Source organism: Lepidochelys olivacea, assembly GCF_965140295.1.
Source record: "Lepidochelys olivacea isolate rLepOli2 genome assembly, chromosome: 3".
Classification (NCBI taxonomy): domain Eukaryota; kingdom Metazoa; phylum Chordata; order Testudines; family Cheloniidae; genus Lepidochelys; species Lepidochelys olivacea.
Window position 1 is genome coordinate 3,500,602 of NC_140413.1, and position 15,406 is coordinate 3,516,007.

General features: G+C 51.2%; 1 protein-coding gene across 1 annotated transcript in view; it reads right to left on the reverse strand.

The window, feature by feature from the left end:
* LOC311518471 (interferon-induced very large GTPase 1-like) overlaps nt 1–6,638 on the reverse strand; it is a 32,037-nt gene extending 25,399 nt beyond the window's left edge. Inside the window, exon 1 of the mRNA XM_084624311.1 lies at nt 6,601–6,638. The gene's annotated coding sequence lies outside the window, so the exon portion shown is untranslated. The remainder of the gene's footprint in view (nt 1–6,600) is intronic.
* Between the last annotated feature and the right edge of the window lie 8,768 nt (nt 6,639–15,406).

Below are 15,406 nucleotides of genomic sequence, written 5' to 3' on the forward strand. Positions count from 1 at the left end.
TAGTGAATCCAAGTTGCCCTCAGGGAAGATGGTAGCTTCCTATGCTGTGAAGAAGAACGAGGCTCAGGTGAATGGCAGCAGTGGCTTTCCTTGTTTAGGAAAGCCTGCGGCCTCAGTCTAATTAAGAACTGATGACCGACATTTCGAAAGAGGGCAGTTCTTGTGGAATGAAGATTATTCCCCAGCCCCTGCTGAAGGAGAAAATGTCACTTATGAAATATAATAGCAAAAAATGACCTTAAATCTAAAATAAAATCTTCATATGTAACTTATGCATAATATTTCAGTAAGTTTTAACTACATGGGAAGTTTAAAGAATCAGTATTATTTGGTTACTGAGAACATTAGGGACAAATGTGTCTGCCACCCGGTGGTAATGTCTTTAAAGGACTCACTTTAAAATTTACTTTAATTTAAATGAATTAATTGTTTTACTTGCATATGCTCGTAAAAGTCATTCTATACTCAGAGTCAATGCTATGAGTTTGGGGCGTATATGATGTATTTTTTCATACATTAAAAAAGGATGAATCCCTGCTTTAAGTGCAAAACTCACTTCAATTCTGGAGCTGCAACCGATGCCCCCAGAAGAAGCAGGAGTTCTCAACTCCCCGTGTGCCTAACTATTGTCAGTTAAAATTCAGGATCATTTGGAATCCCAAAGAAGGGGGAAAACTCTTTATGCATTTAATTTTAATAACGCAAAAGTGGCCTATTTCTGAGATGTTATCAAAGTGTGTGCGACATTTGGAGTTTGTGGAGACTGTGACTGATTTTGTCACAGGATCCCAACAGAATGGTAGGAAAATAGTAAAATTTTAAGAAGGAGAATTTTTAAATGTTTCCTCTGCACCCATTTGTCAATGTTTTTCTAAAAGTATTACATGGGAAATTAATTTGGTCTATGAAGAGTCACAAGGCCAAGTTTGTAGACAGAATTTAATCATTTAAGTGTGAACCAGACAGATTTTCATGCAAATCCTAACCGCGGAGACACTACTGATGTCCCCGTCGCTGTCATTTGTATTTCAGTGGTCGGGGCAGCTGGTCCTTAGGGAACAATGGGGCTACGTCCCACCAATATCAGTTCAGGGGTACAGTGTGGTTGGGGTACCCCCTGCTGCCACTGGGGAGCGCCTGGTGGACTCTGGAGCTGTTCCAGCCTCTGGAGCAGCGGCGTCCAATAGAAATTCAATGCTAGCCACCCTTGTGGTTTTGAATTTTTCTTATTAGCCACATTATAAAAAAGCCACATTATAAAAAAATCACATGCATTAGCCACAATTCAATAGCCTATTAGCCACATGTGGCTAGTGGCGAACGTACTGGACACCGCTGCTTTGAAGGCTGCAGGACACCTCTGTGAATAAAGAGCCAGGCACAGAAAAAGGAATTCAAGCTTCTGTGGGGCTATTTCAGATCACAGACCCATGCCTCCCCGGTTCCTGCTTTCCCAGCACAAGCAGGGGGTTTCTGAGCTTAGTGGTGATGGGTGTCAGGTGGGCAGAGGAAGAGTTCTGCACTTGGGGGTGGGTTTTCTGTGCCTGGGGGGGGTTGTAGTTTGTCTGGAGGAGTTGGGTGCGACATGGCTCAGAGCTGAGGGGTGGGTGTGCGCTGTGGGGAGATTGGGTAGCCAAAGGGGGTCTCTCAGCCTGTGCTAGGGGCGTGTGAGTGTGTGTGACGAGACAGAGGGAATGATGGAGTTTGGGTGGTTCTGAGGTAGGCAGGAGGTGGTTGAGTGGTCAGGGTTTAGTGCCGAGGGGATGGAGTCATGTGAACGAGGCTGTGGGTGAATAGCTGGTGGTGCAGGAGGAGAGGGAGGAAGAGACGGTAGGAGGAGATGGGATGGTAGAGGGACATTGGAGAGGAAGAGGCTGGGATCTGGGGAGCACAGGGAAAGGGTCCCAGAGCGTTAAATTATTACTGTTGTTATCCCCTGCCCTTTACAGTGACATGTCCCAGGTTTCCTTTCTGAAAAGGAAGGCAGAATGGAGGCATGGGAGACCCCCTCTCTCCACTGCCGCTTCCCACCAACCTCCCTGAATCGCCATCAGAACGGCTCCCTTCGACACCCCAGCCACATTGTCCCAGTTCGTCACTTTGAAAAGGGGGCCAAACTGCAAGGGGGGAGGAGATGGCAGCCGGCAGCCCCACCAGTCATTCTGGGCACCAGTTGCCGACAGTGCCCACGATGTGCCAAGTGCTCGCCACAAACGTGCAAAGACACTGTCTCTGCCCCACTTCCAGTTGAAGGAGACAAGTAATCGACAAAGTCTGTTGGGGGCAGGGGGGGAACAAAACACAACCACCAGAAAATATAAACTGTGTTTTTGCTATCAACTATCCCAAGTGCCCCTCAACCCAGCCCAGAGGAGCCTCTTGTGGGTGTTGTGGCCCAGGTGAGTCTTGAGGAGGGCGCTGAAGGAGGAGAGGGCCGTAGGCTGAGGCAGGGCATGCCGTGTGGAAGGGGCAGCGTGGAGAAACAGGTGTTAGAGAACTGGACAGATGGGGGATGGAGTTTGCCGTTGCCGGAACAGTGGAGGGGAGGGACAATGCGATAAGAGCCAGGAGCAAATAGGAAGGGAGAGCAGAGTGTGAAAGATTTAGACAGCAAAGGGTTTGTATCAGCTCAGACACAAGGGAGAGAAGGCAGAGTTTCTCTAACCATTTGTAAGCAGGTGTGCAAAATGATTTTTGTCCCCATCCCCCACTGCAGCTTAGCAGACTCCTGTCCGGGATTATCAGACTGCTGTATCCTGAGCTGGCCTGAGGGTTTTGGGAAGATCAGTCATATGGTGGAACACAGCTCATTTCCCACAGCAAGTGAGTACAGGGGGTGTTTGTGTGTGGGATCTCTAGGGCCCCGTTGCCTGCCACAGGAGCGGAGTCCAGCTACGAGTTCCTTGCAGCCCCAGTGATTGCTCTGCGTTGGTTTATTTGCTTTATGTTTTCAAGGCTCCTTGCAGGGATCTGCCTTTTGATTTTTAAAATGAAACTGAGATTCTCCTTTACATTTGTGGCTCCTCCAGAGCCGGGTGGCTCACGGCACCAGGGGCCCAAAGAAAACTTTGTAGGAAAAGCACGTGGGGGACCCCCCTGAAGACACCCTGTCAAGGTTCCTTCCCCACTCTGAACTCTAGGGTACAGATGTGGGGACCTGCATGAAAACCTCCTAAGCTTACTTTTACCAGCTTAGGTTAAAACTTCCCCAAGGTACAAACTATTTTACCCTTTGCCCTTGGACTTCCACTGCCACCACCAAACTTTATCTGGGTTCCTGAGAAAACATAGTTTGGAAACGTCTTTCCCCCAAAATCCTCCCAACCCTTGCACCCATTTCCTGGGGAAGGTTTGGTAAAAATCCTCACCAATTTGCATAGGTGACCACAAACCCAAATCCTTGGATCTTAGAACAATGAAAAAGCATTCAGTTTCCTTACAAGAAGGCTTTTAATAGAAGTAAAAAAGAATCACCTCTGTAAAATCAGGATGGTAAATACCTTACAGGGTAATTAGATTCAAAACATAGAGAATCCCTCTCGGCAAAACCTTAAGTTAAAAAAAGACACACAGACAGGAATATCCATTCTATTCACCACAGCTATTTTCTCGGCCATTTAAAGAAATCATAATCTAACGCATCTCTAGCTAGATTACTTACTAAGTTCTAAGACTCCGTTCCTGTTCTGTCTCCGGCAAAAGCATCACACAGACAGACACAGACCCTTTGTTTTTCTCCCTCCTCCCAGCTTTTGAAAGTATCTTGTCTCCTCATTGGTCATTTTGGTCAGGTGCCACCGAGGTTACCTTTAGCTTCTTAACCCTTTACAGTTGAGAGGATTTTTCCTCTGGCCAGGAGGGATTTTAAAGGTGATTACCCTTCCCTTTATATTTATGACACACCCATAGGGAACAGATCTGCTCTCCTCCCCTAAGAAATCCCTACAGCCAGGGTTGGGGGTGGGGTCTTTGTGACAGTGGATCATTTCAAACCTCACAGGGAGAGGAAGGGGACCCATACAGTCTGATAAATATCCAGAGCTTGTAAGCTTATCCAAGCTGCAGAAATAACTGTATCAAATCCTGATTCATATAAAAATAACCTAAAATCCACTAGATTTTGTACAGCCCCCGCAGTGGCTGAATAACCCACAAACACCTGGTTTAGTTGTAGGATTGTCCCTGGGAAATTCTGGGCCCCTGCTCACTTTTGGCTACTGTCCTGTGCCTGATCTCAGGTCCAACTCCAGTCCTGCCTGCTCAGGAATGTGGGCTCCCCATTCCCCGTTGACCCTGCCAGCCAGTTCAGATACTAGGAGCCCCCCACCGTGACCATCCTGAATCCACAGCCTGCTCCTGAGCCCAGGTGTCCCCCTTTGCCCGACCAGATCATCTCTGAACTCTCATCTTCCCATTGGCCCTCCTGGTCAGCTGTTGAACCCAGGTCACTGCTCTCTTTTACACAGTACACATGGGTGATTTTAATAGTTTTCTTCTCTAATTTCACTCAGGCCGCCCATTATCAGCAAAGCAACAGGAAAGTGGATAACACTGCGGCAAGTGTTGCCTGATGTGGGGAAAGCCCCAGCACCCCAGAACCATTCGTGCAGTAGGGCAGTGGAGGCAAGTTATATGGGCTCCTGGTGCCCAGGCTCCAGCAATATTCAGGGCCTGTGGGCCTGGCTCTACCAGTGCTCGGGGCCAGGCCTTCCCCACCCCCGACCCCACCTGCCGCCCCCACGTGCCTCCCCGCATGTGGCCACCGGCCTCCCCTTGCTGCCCCCGCACACACCTCCCCGGAGCAGAGCATCCCTGCCTCTCCCCTGCAGCTCCATGCTGCCTCCCTGCATCAACTCCCGTCACAGGTGCCCTAGTGCCCCCCATCCAGACTGCCCCTGCCCTTCCCCCTCAGACCCTTCCCTTTTCCGATGGGACCCTCCACCAGCACAGTCCCCGCCCCCCGCCCGCAGTCACCGCTCCTGCCCCACGCTGGGCAAGGGGCAGCCCAATCCCCCACCCCCAGTGAGGGGTAGAAGCAAGCAGGGGAGGAGGCGCACGTGTGATGGCAGCCCCCCCCCCCCCCGTCCTCCGGCACCCACCACAGCGGAGGCGAGGGACATTCCTGGACCTGAGAGGGGCCCTAGCAGCAAGTGCAGTGACAGTGGTGGGGGCGAGTGTGCTGCTGGGGGGAAGAGGGGGCCCCTACCCCAGAGCTTGCTGCTGCCAGCAGGGAGAGGGCTGCGGGAGTCCTCCTCTCTGGCTCCAGTCCCGGGGCAGCCTGCCTGCACCCCAAACTCATCCCCAGCCCTGCCCCACCCCACATCCTCAGCCAGAGCCCTCACCCCCCTGCACCCTAACTCTCTGCCCCAGCCCTGAGCCCCTCCAACACCCCAACCCCTCATCTCCAGCCCCAGACAAAGCTCTCATCCCCCCACACCCCTACTCTCACCCTGAGCCCCTCCCACACACCAAAGCCCTCATCCCCAGTCCTAGACAGAGCCCTCATCCCCCCGCATCCTAACTCTCTGCCCCAACCCTGAGCCCCCTCCTGCATCATGAACCCCTCATCCCCAGCCCCACCCCACAGCCCTCACCCCACACCCCAACCCTCTGCCCTAGCCCTGAATCCCCTCCCATGCCCCAAACCCCTCATCCCTAGCCACACCCCAAACCCATCCCCTGCCTCACTCCACAATCCTCACCCCTGCACCTCCTCCCATCCCCAAACTACCTCCCAGAACCTGCACCCCCTCCCTCTGCACATCCCATCCCCAAACTGCCTCCCATAGCCTGCACCCTGCACTCCTCCTGCACCCCAATCCCCTGCCCCAGCCCAGGTCCTGCACCCCAGACCTCCTCCCCCACCCAAACTCCCTCCTAGAGCCTTGCACAGGTGGGGGGCGGAGTTTGGGGAGGGGCAGGTTCTGGGCAATACCAAAATTTCTACAAACCTGCCACCCCTGCAGTAGGGAAAAACAAAGGTGGGCAAAAAACAGATTGCAAAACACAGAGAGATCAATCAGAACCCTCGGCGCTGTTGAAAATCCCCCTACGCATCTAACTGCATCTTTAAGCATATAAATACCTTTGAAAATCTGTCCCCAGGAGCTTAGCAGCACTCAGAAAAGATCTGGACAATTATCTGGGTGATGAGAACTTCCAGCGTTACAATAGCAGGGGTTTTAAAAACAAAAGTTTGGAAGGGACAAGACCCTCCTATGTCAAGGCATGAGCCAACCTCTAACTGCCTTGCTGGGGATTAGGAAGAAATTTATGCTACAGGCAGGGGTGGCAGGTTTGACTGGCCACTGTCAGAGACAGGAGACTGAACGGGGTGGGTCATTGTTCTCATCTAAACCCTGCCTGGGGGCCCACATCTTGCAGGGTGCCCACAATATGTGAGGGATAGCTCAGTGGTTTGAGCATTGGCCTGCTAAACCCAGGGTTGTGAGTTCAATCCTTGAGGGGGCCATTTGGGATCAGGGCAAAAATTGGGGATTGGTCCTGCTTTGAGCGGGGGGTTGGACTAGATGACCTTCTGAGGTCCCTTCCAACCCTGGTATTCTATGATTCCTATGTCCCTAAAAGCCAGCACTGTACCTTATGTCGCCAGCGTTCTCCAGCTCTCTGGTTTGCTCTGCACTTCCTCTGATTTTTCCTCTGTCTCAAGCCGGTGATTCTGCAAGGCTATTTATACAGCACAGTTTCAGTTTCAGTTTTGGTAGCTTGCCAATAACTTCCCCTGATTTCCTGTAAATCACAGAGTTTTTAGAAAGGGTGAAAAAAGTCACCTGTTGGCTAAGCAAAGTTCTGACCGGAGCGAGCAAAGTGAAACCTGGCAGGGTCTGGGACACACTCTCAGCCCTGGTCTACACTACAAGTTTAGTTAGAATTTAGCCACGTTATTTCGATTTAAGCCTGCACCCGTCCTCACGACAGAGTCGTTTCTGTCGACGTAAAGGGCTCTTAACATCGATGCCGGTACTCCTCCCCGGCGAGGGGATTAGCACTGAAATCGACATCGCTGGGTCGAATTTGAGTTAGCAAGGACGCAATTCGACGGTATTGGCCTCCGGGAGCTATCCCACAGTGCTCCATTATGACTGCTCTGGACAGCACTCTCAACTCAGATGCACTGGCCAGGAACCCAGGAAGAGCCCCGGGAACTTTTGAATTTCAATTTCCTGTTTAGCCAGCGTGGCGAGCTCCCCTGCACAGGGGACCACGCAGAGCCCAGCAGCACAGGAGACCATGCAGTCCCAGAATCGCAGATGAGCTCCAGCATGGACCAAACGGGAGGTGCTGGATTTGATCGCTGTATGGGGAGAGGAATTCGTGCTGGCAGAACTACGGTCTAAAAGACGAAATGCCAATACGTATGGCAAAGTCTCCAAGGCCGGGATGGACAGAGGGTACAACAGGGACCCGCAGCAGTGCTGCGTGAAAATTGAAGAGCTCAGGCAAGCCTACCAAAAAACCAAAGAGGCAAACGGTCGCTCCGGGTCAGAGCCCCAGACATGCCGGCTCTATGCGGAGCCTAATGCAATTCTAGCGGGGGCTGCCACCACTACCCAACCCTCATCCGTGGACACCAGCATTGGAGGACTCTCAGTGCACGGGGATGGGAAATTTGGGGACAAGTGTAAGCAGAGTCAGGATGAGCTCCACCCTGACATTTGGGGGTGAGGTGTGGCAAGATGTGGAAAAGAACTTCAGGGGCTGATCTCATTTGCATAGGCACACCCACCCTGCCTAGCGTGAGCCCATAGCTGCCCAAATGGTCACTTTGGCTGCTGTGGGATCCCCAGTGACTCTGTTATTGGGGCAGGAAGAATAAATTGTTATTACCCTGATTATGGCAATCAAGGACAGTGGAACTGCACTTGGCCTTTTGTTATGATGGAGGGACTCGCCATCAACTAAGCAGCACTCGCTAGGCAAGGGACATGGGTTCCAAAACTCTGTGAATGGAGAGAGGCTGGGGTTAGGTATTAATACTTGGTAGTATGGGCCCCTCTTGTGAGGACCTTGCATGCTAATTGTACTTTCTCCACTGTGGAATATCAGAGCTAATTTTGATTCCATTAGGAGTCTAGTTACAGGCTGCTGAGCTGAATTCACTTTGGGCTAATGGTGTACCAGCCCTGAGGCTCCCCTAGTACAAGCTGAAATCACAAAGGAGCTAAACTTACTAAGAGCTGAAATCACTGAGCGTTGTGTTAAGTAGTGGGGGAGCCTGAAGATATATGGGGGAGCAGAGCAGAGCAGAGTGGCTGGTGGAGCAGAGCCGTTTGTTGGATGCCTAGAGCAGCCCATGGAGTTACTGGCAGAGCGGAGCCCCATGGAGAGGTGGGGCCATCAGCTTTGGACCACGTAAGGTGTCCCTTAAAACCGCCCCCCCCCAAATCTCCACCCAGGTTGGGAGGCAAAACTCTGCAGATAAACTTTTGAACTCTGGGGCTACCCTGACCAGGGACAGAGACTTTTGGGTCGTTGGACTTTTGGGACTTTGGGTGATTTTGGGTTGCTGGACTCAGAACTAAAGGGAAAGGACATGCCCCAATTTGCTTGGGGTGTGTTTTTTGCTCATGGTTGTGTTATGAACCTGTTGGTGGTGTTTCCCCAGCATAATGCCACATGGTTTCTCTCTGTTATTAAAAGGCTTTTTGCTACACTCAGACTATGTGCTTGTGAGAGGGGAAGTATTGCCTCTTGGAGGCGCCCAGCGGGGATGGTATGTATTTGTTCCAGGTCACTGGGTGGGGGCTCGAGCCGGTTTTGCTTTGTGTTATTGGAATGGAAACCCTAGATCCTGAACCCGGCCCTTGTTGCTGCCAACTCTGACAGGCAGAAGGGTTACACAAGGAAGATGAGAAGGACAAGGATAGCGCTGCGCGGGGAAGCAGAGAGACCGTGATCGTCCCCCTCTATTCGACATTGGTGAGGCCTCATCTGGAGTACTGTGTCCAGTTTTGGGCCCCACACTACAAGAAGGATGTGGATAAATTGGAGAGAGTCCAGCGAAGGGCAACAAAAATGATTAGGGGTCTGGAACACATGACTTATGAGGAGAGGCTGAGGGAACTGGGATTGTTTAGTCTGCGGAAGAGAAGAATGAAGGGGGATTTGATAGCTGCTTTCAACTACCTGAGAGGTGGTTCCAGAGAGGATGGTTCTAGACTATTCTCAGTGGTAGAAGAGGACAGGACAAGGAGTAATGGTCTCAAGTTGCAGTGGGGGAGGTTTAGGTTGGATATTAGGAAAAACTTTTTCACTAGGAGGGTGGTGAAACACTGGAATGCGTTGCCTAGGGAGGTGGTGGAATCTCCTTCCTTAGAAGTTTTTAAGGTCAGGCTTGACAAAGCCCTGGCTGGGATGATTTAATTGGGGATGGGTCCTGCTTTTGAGCAGGGGGTTGGACTAGATGACCTCCTGAGGTCCCTTCCAACCCTGATATTCTATGACTCTATGATTCTGTGATTCCTCAACAGCCAGGATCTGTTTATAACCCTGGAACCAGTGCCCTCCCAACCCTCCCCAGGCCATATCCCAGACCGTGATGCCGGCGAAGGCACCTCTGGTGAGTGTACCTTTGTATATATAATACGTGGTTTAAAAGCAAGCGTTTGTTAAAAATTTATTTGCCCGGAGGACTTGGGATGCATTCGCAGCCAGTACAGCTACTGGAAAAGTCTGTTAACATGTCTGGGGATGGAGCGGAAATCCTCCAGGGACATCTCCATGAAACTCTCCTGGAGGTACTCTGAAAGCCTTTGCAGAAGGTTTCCAGGGAGAGCAGCCTTATTGCGTCCTCCATGGTAGGACACTTCACCACGCCAGGCCAGTAGCACGTACTCTGGTATCATTTCATAACAAAGCCTGGCAGCATATGGTCCCGGTTTTTGCTGGCATTCAAGCAACATCCGTTCTTTCTCTCTCTGTGTTATCCTCAAGAGAGTGATATCATTCATAGTGACCTGCTTGAAATACGGGAATTTAATTAAGGTCCCCTTAATTCAGAGGTGGCCGTTCCTAAAGTGCTGCTTGCCTGTGGCTGAAAAGAAATCATCCCTGCATTTAGGCAAGTGTTTGGGGGGGAGGGGGCGTTGGCGCTGAGCTGTTCCCTGGGATTTTCCCTGATACCAGCCATGTGGTGGGGAGGGGAGGTGATGAAACGATCATCCTAGAGAATGGGAAGCGTTCCGGGAAGGGACGGTGGCACTGAGCTGCTCGCTGGGATCTTCCCTGATACCAGCCACGCGGTGGGGGACGGGGGGTGGTGTTCAAGCTGAGCTGTTTGCGCTTGTCTATCCAAAAGGATGCGGGGGGGGGGGTTAGCTGGGTTTCTGCTGCACGTTAATCCCATAACCACAGCACCTCCTTTGAAATGGCCAGCTCAACAGGCTTTGCTTGCTATGGGAAAGGAGGGCGCTGCTGTTATGGAGGTTGAAGGGCTTACCATGGCTGCCTGCAAGCCGAAATCTGTTGACCGGCCCAGCGTGTGGGATCTCTCACACCACACCTGCAGGCATGGACACTCAACATAAGATGCAAAATGCGACCTTGTACCGAAAGCACATGTGCTATGTTCTGTGAATAGTTTTGTTCACCGTGAAAGAGTCTACGCGTTGTTCTGTAAAATGTGTCTTTTTAAATAGTACTCTCCCTTTGTTTCCTCCCACAGCTGCCAATGTTTCAACCCCAACCCAGAGGCTCGCACAGATAAGGCAGCAAAAAAACCGCACACGCGATGAAATGTTCACTGAGCTCATGCAGTCCTCCCGCACTGAAAGAGCTCAGCAAAATGTGTGGAGATAATCAATATCTCAGTCCAGGCAAGCGGCCAATGAACGGGAGGACAGGAGGGACGAGCGCGAGCAGAGGAGGGACGACTGAGATGATAGGTGGCGGGAGCAAGATGAGAGGAGGTGGGAGCGCGACGAGAGGAGGCAGGAGGCAATGCTGCGGCTACTGGGGGATCAAACGGACATGTTCCGGCATCTGGTGGAGCTGCAGGAAAGGCAGCAGGAGCACAGACAGCCACTGCAGCCCCTGTGTAACCACCCTCCCTCCTCCCCAAGCTCAATAGCCTCCTAACCCAGATGCCCAAGAACGCGGGGTGTGGGGCTCCAGGCACCCAGCCACTCCACCCCAGAGGACTGCCCAACCAACAGAAGGCTGGCATTCAAAAAGCTTTGAAGTCCAGTGTGGCCTTGTCCTTCCCCCCTCCGGTCATCCATCAGCCCACCCGGTGCTTCCCTAATCCCCCACCCCTCCCGGGCTACCTTGGCAGTTATTCCCCTATTTGTGTCATCATCAATTAATAAAGAATGTATGATTTTAAAACAACTTTGACTTTATTGCCTCTGCAATCAGTGCTCGAAGTGGGGAGGGTGGTAAGGGGGGAGGGCGGTAGGCTTAAATTGAATTGGAGTGGACCAAGGAGGCGGGTTTTCATCAAGGGAAAGCAAACAGAATTGTCATACTTTTCCCTGGCCAGTCATGAAACTGGTTTTCAAGGCTTCTCTGATGCGCACCACGCCCTCCTGTGCTCTGTTACTCGCCCTGGTGTCTGGCTGCGCATAACCAGCTGCCAGACAATTTGCCTCAACCTCCCACCCCGCCATAAACGTCTCCCCCTTACTCTCACAGAGATTGTGGAGCGCACGGCAAGCAGCAATAACAATGGGAATATTGGTTTCGCTGAGATCGGAGCGAGTCAGTAAACTGCACCAGCGACCCTTTAAACGTCCAGATGCACATTCTGCCACCATTCTGCACTTTCTACCACATTCTGCACATTCAGCCTATAGTTGAACAGCTCCTGACTACTGTCCAGGCTGCCTGCGTATGGCTTCATGAGCCAGGGCATTAAGGGGTAGGCTGGGTCCCCAAGGATAACTATAGGCATTTCTACATCCCCAGCAGTAATTTTCTGGTCTGGAAAGTAAGTCCCTTCCTGCAGGTGTTTAAACAGACCCGAGTTCCTGAAGACGTGAGCGTCATGAACCTTTCCCGGCCATCCCACGTTGATGTCGGTGAAACATCCGTTGTGATCCGCCAGTGCTTGCAGCACCATTGAAATGTATCCTTTGCGGTTTTATGTACTGGCTGCCCTCATGGTCCAGTGCCAAGATAGGGATATGGGTTCCGTCTATAGCCCCACCACAGTTGGGGAATCCCATTGCAGCAAAGCCATCCACTATGACCTGCACATTTCCCAGAGTCGCTACCCTTGATAGCAGCTGCTCAATGATTGTGTTGGCTACTTGCATCACAGCTGCCGCTACAGTGGATTTACCCGCTCCAAATTGATTCCCGACTGACCAATAGCTGTCTGGCGTTGCAAGCTTCCAGAGGGCTATCACCACTTGCTTCTGAACTGTGAGGGCTGCTCTCATCTTGGTATCCTTGCACTTCAGGGCAGGGGAAAGCAAGTCACAAAGTTCCATGAATGTGCTCTTATGCATGCAAAAGTTTTGCAGCCACTGGGAATCATCCCAGACCTGCAACATGATGCGGTCCCACCAGTCTGTGCTTGTTTCCCGGGCCCAGAATCGGCGGTCCATGGCATGAGCCCGCCCCATTGCCACCAGGACATCCAAAGTGCCGGGGCCCGTGCCTTGAGAGGAGTCTGTGTCCATGTCCTCATCACTCTCGTCATCGCGCTGCCGTCGCCTCCTCGCCTGCATTTGCAGGTTCTGGTTCTGCACAAACTGCACGATAATGTGCAAGGTGGTTAAAATGGTCTTAACGGCTGCGGTGAGATGAACGGGCTCCAGGCTTGCCATGCTATGGCATCTGCTCGGGCAATCCGGGAAAAAGGGTGCGAAATGATTGTCTGCCGTAGCTTTCACGGAGGGAGGGGCGGCTGACGACATGTACCCAAAACCACCCGCGACAAATTTCTTGCCCCATCAGGCACTGGGAGCTCAACCCAGAATTCCAATGGCCGGCGGAGACTGTGGGAACTGTGGGATAGCTACCCACAGTGCACCGCTCTGCGAGTCGACGCTAGCCTCGGTACTGGGGATGCACACCGCCGAATTTAAGCGGGTAGTGGGGACGCACGAAGGGACTGTACAAAATCTGTTTTGAGAAATCGACTTCTAAATAATCGACCAAATTTCATACTGTAGACGTACGCACAGATCTACCTCCCAACTCCAGAGCGGTCTCCTTCCATCCAAACAAAATTTTGGCCCGTCCCTCAGACATCTCGTGATGTCTAGCCATCAGCTGAATCTCAATATGGCTAAAACAGAGCTCTTTCTTGTGACAACAGGAGACTGCTTTGCATTTGGTTCTTCTCGTGGTGTGGCATTTTGAGAGTCTGTTCCAACAGCCATTAGTCACGTAGGGTTGCCAGGTGTCCCTTTTTTGACCAGAACGTCCGGTCGAAAAGGGACCCTGGTGGCTCTGGTCAGGACCACCGACCGGGCCGTTAAAAGTCTGGTTGGCAGTGCTGCGGGTCTAAGGAAGGCTAGTCTTCTTGATCTGGCACTGGGCTGTGCCCTGGCGCTGCCCAGTGCCAGGTCCAGCTCCTAGGCGAGGGGGCCACAGGGCTCCACGCGCTGATCCCGCCCTGAGCCCCGGCTCCGCACTCCCATTGGCTGGGGACCATGGATAATGGGAGTTGGGGGGGCAGTGCCTGTGGGCGAGAGCAGCACATGAAGCCCCGTGCCCCCCCCCCCCCTGCCTGGGAGCTGGACCTGGCAGCCGCTTCCGGGGCACAGCATGGCGCCAGGACAGGCAGGGAGCCTGCCTTAGCCCCACTGCACCGCTGACTGGGAGCTGCCTGAGGTCAACCTGCACCCCAACCCCAAGCCCCAACCCCCTGCCCCAGCCCTGAGCCCCCCCAAACGCGGAGCAGAGCCAGGGGTTTGCCCCTTCCCCACACATTCCAACTCAGATGCACGGGGTGGGGGGCTATAGGGACCCCGTGGAGCCTGCTCTCTGTGCAGCTCCCCATGGTATGGATAAGCCTGCGGAGGGGAGGTAAGGGGATGCCTTATGCCCCCTTATGCCTCCGCATGGGCCTGCAGGGTAGGCCCCAGTCTGGTCCAGTGAAAATAGTTGCTAAGTATCCCAACCACAATGGAGAAATCTCTTCTCGGGCATTGGCCACTGTCAGAAGACAGGATACTGGGCTGGATGGACCGTTGGTCTGACCCAGTCTGACTTTGTTCTTGTTATAAACATTAACAGATACTTCCAAAGGGAGGCCTCAGAATGAGTGGTGTGGGCCCAGTCACTGTCCCCTTTTCTGCCTCAGTTTTCCTATATGTAAAATGGGAGTGATTATGGTTATGAAACTCCATAAAGGGCTTTGAACTCTGTGCACGAAAAGTGATATACACAACCGAACTATTAATTTTTATTATATATACTACCTTGTAATTTCCAGTGAAGTACTGATGTACCATTTTTACGAATGACATAGAGGATTCAAAAGTGATTTGCACACACCATGTAATGAGTCAGTTCCCCTCAGTCAAATGTTGGCTGTCATTAATTATTTTACTCTTATTTACCTTGTTTAATCCATTTAGATTGATTACCAGAGCTTCATGTGATGAAAAACACTGGAAAACTGGGCTTTTACATGTACTAAAATCAGTCTCTTAAATTCAATTAAATCCCTGTTTAATGTGGATAAAATTTCAGATGTATGAATGAATACAGCAACAATTTAAAAGAAACCAATCAAATAATGGATTTTTTAGTGATATGATGATGATCATAATTGTCGTGTTGCTGTAACATGGAATTTCACTCTTGTAAAATTACTTTTTTTTTTCTTTTTGTCAGTTATTGTTCCATTTGTTTTTCAACAAAAGTGCTCAAGTTCCGGTGGTTTATAGGACCAGTCCTGCTGGCATGCTGAGTGAAATCCTGGCCCCACTGAAGTCAATGCAAGATTCCACTTCTGAGCGGTGTTGAGTATTTGTCATTCCAAGTGGATGATTTCAAAGGGGTCAGACTATCACCGTCTTCTCCAGAGATCCCATTGCCTTCAGAGGGGTTTCTAATTTGAGGTAGCTACAGCACAGGGTGACCAGATAGCAACTGTGAAAAAAACGGGACAAGGGGTGGGAGGCAATAGGCACCTATATAAGGAAAAGTCCCCAAAAATGGGACTGTCCCTATAAAAACAGGACATCTGGTCATGCTACTACAGCATGAAGCCCAGTATTGTGAGAGGCACTGTATGGCTTCATTTCCATTACTCAAAACAGACAGATATTTCCCTCAGTTATGGATGAAAAAACGTAGAGGTATTTAATTGCACAGGAGGTATCTAATTACACAGATTGGTCTCATTTTAATGGATTATCCTGATTAGGACTTGCATTCTGATTATGATCTGCAATTTTGTAATGTTATTTACAATAGCATATGTAAA